We start from the raw sequence: 9,441 nt of genomic DNA on the forward strand, positions 1-9,441 counted from the left end.
AACTGCTGTCCTGCCGACCTTCCGGTCTGCAGTTCAGCGTCTTAACCACTAAGCCACCGCGGCCCCATAAAAGGAAAGGTTCCTCCTGTGCAAGCGCCGGGTCATTACTGACCCCTAGAGGGACGCCGCTTGCACTGGCGTTTTCATGGCAGACTGTAGTGGGGTGGTTTGCCATTGCCTTCCCCAGTCATGACTACCTTCCCCCCAGCAAGCTGGGTACTCATTTTACCGACCTCGGAAGGATGGAAGGCTGAGTCGACCCGAGCCGGCTACCCGAGACCCGGCTTCCGCTGGGATCGAACTCAGGTCGTGGGGAGAGTTTCGGTTGCAACACTGCCGCCTACCACTCTGCGCCACACGAGGCTCTATGTTTAATCTTACTTTATATTTATTAATGTGAGATGTTCAGCCTATTTGTATGACCATTTAAATTCCATTACAATTTTGTTGGTGGTGACTTTATTTTATTATGTAAAAAATATTCTGATGTTGCTGTTTGTGCATGGTTATACCATGGCTAAGCAGCACACAAATACAGTCCTCATGATGATGATGTATTATCAACCAATATAGCTAAATAGGACCTCTTTGTCCAGAAATGGTCTACCTCTGAATACCAGATGTTGGGAGGCAAGATCTGGCAGGGGAAGGGCTATTGCCTTCATGCCCTGCTTGTGGGCTTCCCAGGGGAAATCTGGACAGGCTCTGCAGGGAAACAGGATACTAGATTAGATGCACCTAGTTCTTGTCCAGCAAGGATCTTCTTACGTTCCTCCTAAAACTTAGGAACATAGGAAGCTGCCTTATACCGACTCAGACCCTTGGTCCATCTAGCCCAGTACCCTGACTAGCAGCAGCTCTTCGGGGGTTTGAGGCAGCAGTTTTCCCAGCCTTCACTGGAGGTGTCAGGACTTGAACCTGGGACCTTCTGCATGCAAAGCTCTACCACAGAGCTATGGCCCCTCCCTTGGATTCAAAGCAGGAAAACATGGCCTGTGTTCCAGAACATAGGAAAATTTTCTGGGTTCTAAAGACTATTCCCAGAGAGACTGAGAACAGGAAGGCTGTCCCACTTCATTGCTGGAGGGGATGATGCAATGAGATAGCGAGGTATTAAACGTGAACGAAGTTGGTGAAACCTTGGCAGAAGGAGGGCCAGTCCTCCCTCTTGTCCAGGATTCAAACTCATGGACTTAACACTTACGAACTACAAAACAGCTAAGACACACATCAGAGAAACCGAGTGAACGCACAGGCATGCACGCAGACACACACACGCACACACACGGTTCAACGTTAGCCAATGTTTTTGTATTTGGGTTACAGTAATTCGTCCAGCAGACATCCTGGGTGAAGCCCATCACTACAGGCCACGAGAAGCAAGATGTCTACAGCGCTGCACAGGCCCACATGCTAAAAGAGGTTTTCTTGGTTTTCACAGGACATCATGTACCATCGCCCTTGTTAAAGAGTGAAAAGCGAAGCTCTCACGCCATTTCATGGAAGTTGGCACCAGGCATTTTCAGAGACTCGCAAACTAGGAGCACCAAGAAAAGAGCTGGTCAGTCGAAGCGGCCTGGCCTGTAGGAAAACGGGGGAGGAGGGGGAGAGGGTATCACGAAGAGGTAAGCAGCTTGTTATGTTGCAGGATTTGCCAACCAGGAGTAGCTTAAGCACAATCGCATTGAGAGTTCCACTCTGCTTAACGCTTCCCTCCCCAGTTTTCCCCCCAGGGTGCAAGTTGGCACCTCATGAGCAATCTGATGAAACAAATTTTTAAATTAGTTAACAGTATGAATTTTAGTCAAGTAATCTACTGATTAAACTTGAACAAAAACAGTATTTCTGAAGCAAGACGTGCATTCTGTGTTTTTAGATCAGTGGTGCAGAACCTCAGGCCTGAGGGCTAAATGGCCATGCCCCCTTCCCTGGTCGTTTGGTGGTTTCCCAGCTTTTGTGAAGTTTTCCCCCATTCTTAAAGGTTGAAATGCATCTCCTAATTGATTGATTTATTTGATTTGTACCCCACCTTTCTACCAAAAAATGGCACTCGAGGCGGCTTACAGGCAACATTAACATTGATAAAACAATACAACAATACACTAAAATACAACAAAAACATACCAGTCACAGAATAAAAAAAATTAAAAACCCAACAGACCCATTTACAGGCAAAAGGCTTTCTTGGATATAAGCTGGCTGGGTTTTAAAGCCATAAGGTCTGCACGGGTTACAATCCCATGGATGGAGAGTAGGAAGAGAATGCAGACTTACAGTGAAATTCTATACATGTCTACTCAGATAGTGCATCCCATTGAGCTCAAAGGGGCTTACTCCAAGGTAAGGATTGCAGCCCTAGTTGGATTCGGATCTCCTAGGTGCTATGTTGGGACAAAGCCACATCACACACAATGCCCAAATCCCTTTTTCGAAGATGGTGCTTGCCATCTACAGGTTTTTAAAATACAAAGCAACACGGAGGTTCTGGATCCACTGTGGATGCTGTCAGTTCTAAGGTAAAATGTATAAGAAAGGTAGAAAGACTAACAGCAGAGTATTAAAAAAAAAATTAAGCTAAACGTTTCGGCTTCTGCCCTCATGAGGGCAGAAGCTGAAATGTTTAGCTTAAAATATATTTTTAATACTCTGTTTTTAATACTCTGTTTTAAAATATATTTTTAATACTCTGAAAAGGTCTTTCTACCTTTCTTATATATAAAAATATATACACACACATGCACACAAACAGACCCGGCTTTGCATGGATTGGAACAGCCCTTAGTTTGGTAGAGTGAAGCTTTCAAGCAAACTTACACAGCTATCAGTGTTGGACATACTGGGTAGAATCCAACCCAAGCCCTACTTAGAGTAGACCCACTGCAATTAATAGGATTAAGTTAGTCATGACGAACTTAAGTCCCATTCATTTTAATGGGTCTACTTTAAGTAGGACTTTAGTTGGATTCTACCCAATGTGCCCCCTTCATGGATCACTGCCTTGTTGTGGCGAAGGGGCTTGCGTAACTCAGTGAAGCCAAAAGCTATGCCGTGCAGGGCCACCCAAGACGGACAGGTCATGGCAGAGAGTTCTGACAAAATGTGGTCCACTGGAGAAGGAAATGGCAACCCACTCCAGTATTCTTGCCAAGAAAACCCCATGGAACGTATCACAAGGCTAAAAGAGATGGCGCCGGAAGATGAGCCCCTCAGGTCGGAAGGTGTCCAATATGCTACTGGGGAAGAGCAGAGGGAATTTCCAAGTAGCGCCAGAAAGAGTGAAGCGGCTGGGCCAAAGCCGAAAGGACACTCAGCTGTGGATGTGTCTGGTGGTGAAAAGAAAATCCGATGCTGCAAAGAACAATATTGTTTAGGAACCTGGAATGTCAGATCAATGAATCAAGGTAAGCTGGAGGTGGTCAAACATGAGATGGCAAGATTGAACATCGACATCTTGGGAATCAGCGAACTAAAATGGACAGGCATGGGCGAATTTAATTCAGGTGACCATCATATCTACTATTGTGGGCAAGAATCCCTTAGAAGAAATGGAGTAGCACTCATAGTCAACAAAAGGGTGGGAAAAGCAGTACTGGGGTACAATCTCAAAAACGATAGAATGATCTCAGTACGAATCCAAGGCAAACCATTCAACATCACAGTAATTCAAGTCTATGCCCCAACCACTGAGGCCGAAGAAGCTGAGGTTGATCGGTTCTATGAAGACCTACAACACCTTCTAGAACTAACACCAAAAAAAGATGTCCTCTTCATCATAGGGGATTGGAATGCTAAAGTAGGAAGTCAAGAAATCACCGGGATAACAGGCAGGCATGGCCTTGGTGTACAAAACGAAGCAGGACAAAAGCTAATAGAGTTTTGCCAAGAGAACACGCTGACCATAGCAAACACTCTTTTCCAACAGCACAAGAGGCGACTCTACACATGGACGTCACCAGATGGTCAATATCGAAATCAGATTGATTATGTCCTTTGCAGCCAAAGATGGAGAAGCTCCATACAGTCAGTAAAAACAAGACCTGGAGCTGACTGTGGCTCAGATCATGAGCTGCTTCTTGCAAAATTTCGGCTGAAATTGAAGAACGTCGGGAAAACCACTAAACCATTCAGGTATGACCTAAATCATATCCCTGATGAATATACAGTGGAGGTGAGGAATAGATTTCAGGGATTAGACCTGATAGACAGAGTGCCTGAGGAACTATGGACGGAGGTCCGTGACATTGTTCAGGAGGCAGCAACGAAATCCATCCCAAAGAAAAAGAAATGCAAGAAAGCCAAGTGGCTGTCTGAGGAGGCTTTACAAGTAGCTCACGAAAGAAGGGCAGCGAAAAGCAAGGGAGAAAGGGGAAGATATATCCAACTGAATGCAGAGTTCCAGAGAATAGCAAGGAGAGACAAGAAGGCCTTCTTAAGTGAACAATGCAAAGAAATCGAGGAAAACAACAGAATGCGAAAGACTAGAGATCTCTTCAAGAAAATTGGAGATCTCAAGGGAACGTTTTGTGCAAAGACGGGCATGATAAAGGACAAAGAAGGCAGGGACCTAACAGAAGCAGATGAGATTAAGAAGAGGTGGCAAGAATACACAGAAGAACTATACAGGAAAGATCTGAATGTCCCTGATAGCCATGATAGTGCGGTCACTGAACTTGAGCTGGACATCCTCGAGAGTGAAGTCAAGTGGGCCTTAGGAAGCATTAGTAACAACAAAGCTAGCGGAGATGACAGTATTCCAGCCGAGCTATTTAAAATCCTAAAAGATGATGCTGTTAAAGTGCTGCATTCAATATGCCAACAAATCTGGAACACTCAACAGTGGCCACAAGACTGGAAAAGGTCAGTTTACATTCCAATTCCAAAGAAGGGCAACGCCAAAGAGTGTTCAAACTACCGTACAATTGCGCTCATTTCACATGCCAGCAAGGTGATGCTCAAAATCCTACAAGCTAGGCTTCAGCAGGATGCGAACCGAGAACTACCGGAAGTACAAGCTGGGTTTCGAAGAGGCAGAGGAACTAGAGATCAAATCGCCAACATTCGCTGCATCATGGAGAAAGCAAGAGAATTCCACAAAAACATCTATTTCTGCTTCATTGACTATGCTAAAGCCTTTGATTGTGTGGATCACAAGAAACTGTGGCAAATTCTGAAAGTGATGGGAGTACCAGACCACCTTACCTGTCTCCTGAGAAACCTGTACGAGGGTCAAGAAGCAACAGTAAGAACCGGACATGGAACAACCGAGTGGTTCAAAATTGGGAAAGGAGTACGACAAGGCTGCATATTGTCACCCTGCTTATTTAACTTATATGCAGAGTACATCATGAGAAATGCCGGGTTGGATGAATCAGAGGTCGGAATTAAGATTGCTGGGAGAATTATCAACAACCTCCGATATGCAGACGATACCACCCTAATGGCAGAAAGCGAAGAGGATCTCAAGAGCCTCTTGTGGAGGGTGAAAGAGGACAGTGCAAAAGCTGGTTTGAAACTCAACATTAAAAAAAGTAAGATCATGGCATCTGGCCCTATCACTTCCTGGCATATAGAAGGGGAAGAAATGGAAGCAGTGACAGATTTTACTTTCTTGGGCTCCAAGATCACCGCAGACGGTGACTGCAGCCATGAAATTAAAAGACGCTTGCTCCTGGGGAGGAAAGCTATGGCCAACCTAGACAGCATAGTAAGAAGCAGAGACATCACCTTGCCGACAAAGGTCCGTATAATCAAAGCTATGGTTTTCCCAGTAGTAATGTATGGCTGTGAGAGCTGGACTATAAGGAAGGCTGAACACCGAAGAATTGATGCTTTCGAACTGTGGTGCTGGAGAAGACTCTTACGAGTCCCCTGGACTGCAAGGAGGTCAAATCAGTCCATCCTAAAGGAAATCAACCCTGAGTGCTCATTGGAAGGACAGATACTGAAGCTGAAGCTCCAATATTTTGGCCACCTAAGGCGAAGAGAAAACTCCCTGGAAAAGACCCTGATGCTGGGAAAGACTGAAGGCAAAAGGAGAAGGGGACGGCAGAGGATGAGATGGCTAGATAGCATCACGGATGCAATGAATATGAACTTGAGCACGCTCCGGGAGAGAGCGCAGGACAGGAAGGCCTGGCGTGCTATGGTCCATGGGGTCACGAAGAGTTGGACACGACTGAACGACTGAACAACAACAACAACCCAGTGTGCCCGTCCCTCGGGCAACCCTAGGCACAGCCACTGCCATGGGGCACAACTGTAGCCCTCTCAGGGAGGGTGTATCCACTCCACTTCCCTGAGGGGGAGCTGCCTCGCAATAGGGGTTGTTGTTGTTGTTCAGTCGTGTCCGACTCTTCGTGACCCCACGGACCATGGCACGCCAGGCCTTCCTGTCCTGCGCTCTCTCCCGGAGCGTGCTCAAGTCCATATTCATTGCGTCGGTGATGCTATCCAGCCATCTCATCCTCCGCCGCCCCCTTCTCCTTTTGCCTTCAGTCTTTCCCAGCATCAGGGTCTTTTCCAGGGAGTTTTCTCTTCGCATTAGGTGGCCAAAATATTGGAGCTTCAGCTTCAGTATCTGTCCTTCCAATGAGCACTCAGGGTTGATTCCCTTTAGGATGGACTGATTTGACCTCCTTGCAGTCCAGGGCAGGCCCATGACTCTCTCATGGGCGTACTACTTCCCTCTGGGCCTCAAACTATATGGACTAAGCTATGCACCCGCAAGGAAAGTCCGCCCCTAGTGGCTGAAGATGTTACGGATGTTCAACCAGATGGGCACATTTAAATTAATTAAAGCATTTAAAAAACAAATTACGCTTAAGGTGCACACCCCAAGCATCCCCTTAGTATGCATGCCAAGTTTGAGGTGTCTAGGATTCAGTCTTAGCCCTATGGTGCTGACAGACTCAGACACACAGATATAGATAGATAATTGCTGCACCTTTTTAGTCCGTTGGAGGTTTTCTTTTTTAAAAAAACTGATTAAACTAACTGACTAATCAATTAAACTGTGCAGGCCTAGGCGTTATCCTCGCATAACATTCCTTACGTTCTTCATGGTACTCTGGTGTTGATGCTGTAACTGGTGTCTGCTTGTAGCTCTGGGGCCATGGACTCAAATCCCAGCTCCCCCAATACTAGAAGCAAGCACAGGAGGGATCATAACACAAAGGTAGCGCACCTGCCTTGCAGGCACACAGTCCTGGGTTCAATCCATGTCTATTGCTCGCAGAGCCTTTGGCTTCCATCACGGAACTTTAAGAACTGACTTGGATTCCTGCATTGAGCTGCAGGTTGGACTCAATGGTCTTGTAGGCCCCTTCCAACCCTACAATTCTATGATTCTATGAACAAAGCACAGGAAGCTGCCTTCTGCGGAGTGAGACCATGGGGCCCAACCAGCCCAGTTCTGTCTACTCTGGGTGGCCGCCGTTCTCCAGGGACTCGGGCAAAGGGAGTTCTTTCCCTATCACCAGATCTTTTTAACTCAGGGGTGAGGAACCTGTGGCCCAACAGATGCTGTTGAACTACAGCTCCCATGATACCTGACCACTGGCCATACGGGCTGGGTCTGAAGTGTGTTGGAATCCATCAACATCTGGAGGGTCACAGATTCCCCATCCCTGTTTTACCTGGAGATGCCAGAGATTGACTCTGGGACCTTCTGCATACAAAAACAGGCGCTCTATCGACTAAGCTATGGTCCCTCCCGGAGAGAGGCAGTGTAGAGGAAATGCACCAGAAGATCATTGTATTTCGAGGAGATAGGAGAGTGGTGTGCCACAATTGTTCCTTGCATGCCCAAATCTCCTGGAGAACCTTAAACACCAGCCCCGCTCACGAGCTCTCAAGCTTCTAGGCTGGAGGCTTTGCTTTCCAAGGTCAGTTGCCTGCTTGGGAGCATGCAACCTTGAATCAATTAGGCTGGCCACTGCCCGCTTGCTTTAGCTTACCTTCTGGGCGGTATAAGAATGTATGAACATCATGAGACCTGATAATCTGACCTTCACCCCAGGTGTGATCAATTAGGGTTCTCCTCGAACCTGCACGTAGCAACAGGAGAACTCGGGTAGAAAAGTCGCCAGAGACTCGCCCACAGTGAGCTCTTCAACACAGACGCGGACCATGGAGGCGCTGCGTGCCAGCCATTTGACTGGGGTCTCTCCATCACTGTTCACCTGGAGCTCCCGACAATTGAACAGGGAAGTAAGCTATCTTGCTCAGTATTGTATGTTTCTCTGTATCATTTTGCCTGCTCTTGAGTAAAATCCTTGACTTCTATCCACTTGTGTGTCTATTGCTTCTGAATCCTAAAAGAACCTTTGTCTCTTGGCAAAACAGGCAGTGAGCCTGTGATGCATAGATGAGAAAGAAGGATGTAGAGCAGAAATGGCAGAAGGCAGGAAGTTGGTGGAGATGGCAGAAAATGAAGAGACCCCCCCCCAAAAAAACTTGGAAAATAATAATTAAGTTAAGGAAAAGCCCCACACAGATTCTCCTGTCTTGCAAAGCTGGGATGCAAAAGCTCTTTCAGCCCAAGAGCTGAATTCCATTTCAAAGAAGCCCTCGGGGGCTGCATCTCAGTGATGGGAGGAGCCAAAGGCAAAAGGGGCGTGACCAAAACCACCAGCATATTGTAGCTTTGAAGCTCTTCCTGCCAGTAATGAAGCCTTAGAAGAGGCACTTCAACCTTTTAGAAGGGGGGGGGGACTGCACAAAAGGCAAGAATTGGTGGTTGGTGGAAAACGGGATGGGGCCAGGAGAACAGGGCATGGCCTTCTAGGACACCCAAGCGGGCTGGATTTGGCCCCTGGGCATGAGCTTCTGCACCCCTGGACTAGAGATAGGAGATACCAGAGAGGAGAGAATGCAGTTTCATCTTGGTTGGGGGTAGGCAAAGCTGCCTTGACCTGTGGAAAGATTTCTTGCATGGAGTTTGCTAACTGGACACAATAGTCTCTGATGTGTCCATCAACCTGTTGAAATTTCATGGCTGTGGGTGGTGAGGCAGCAGTCCTCGCGGGTCCGCGTAGCAATATTTCACGTGCATACAGTCCTAATGAGCCTGGGGTTGCCCTCATGGCGTATAGGGCTAATGGCAACGCTTCTGGCCATTTAGTGCCAGTGCTTTCACGAATCTTTGCAATTTTGTTTTCAAAATCTCATTATGTCTCTCTAGCAGTCCCACTGACTGGGGATGGTAAGGACAGTGAAGATGCTGCTCTATGCTCAGTGCGTTTTCTAGGGCTGAGATTACTCTGCCAGTGAAGTAAGGTTTTTGTACAGCATTTAACAACCCTTCTACAAAATTTGCATTCTTTATGGGTGTCTCTGCGGTTGTCGGGAACCCTCTATTTTTCCATAAACTTCCAGAACCATGAACAATTCCAAAGGCATACCTAGAGTCTGTGTAAATAGTGACTTTCGGGTCTCTGTGCC

General features: G+C 46.9%; 1 non-coding gene across 1 annotated transcript; it reads left to right on the forward strand.

The window, feature by feature from the left end:
- Positions 1 to 2,518: 2,518 nt before the first annotated feature.
- On the forward strand, positions 2,519 to 2,635 carry LOC146334117 (small nucleolar RNA SNORA69). Its single transcript, XR_014786454.1, has one exon. It is a non-coding gene; the product is annotated as a small nucleolar RNA SNORA69 (small nucleolar RNA).
- Positions 2,636 to 9,441: the final 6,806 nt, after the last annotated feature.

The sequence above is a fragment of the Heloderma suspectum genome, chromosome W (genome assembly GCF_057233095.1).
Source record: "Heloderma suspectum isolate Gila_16-S chromosome W, 16-S_ref, whole genome shotgun sequence".
NCBI lineage: Eukaryota > Metazoa > Chordata > Lepidosauria > Squamata > Helodermatidae > Heloderma > Heloderma suspectum.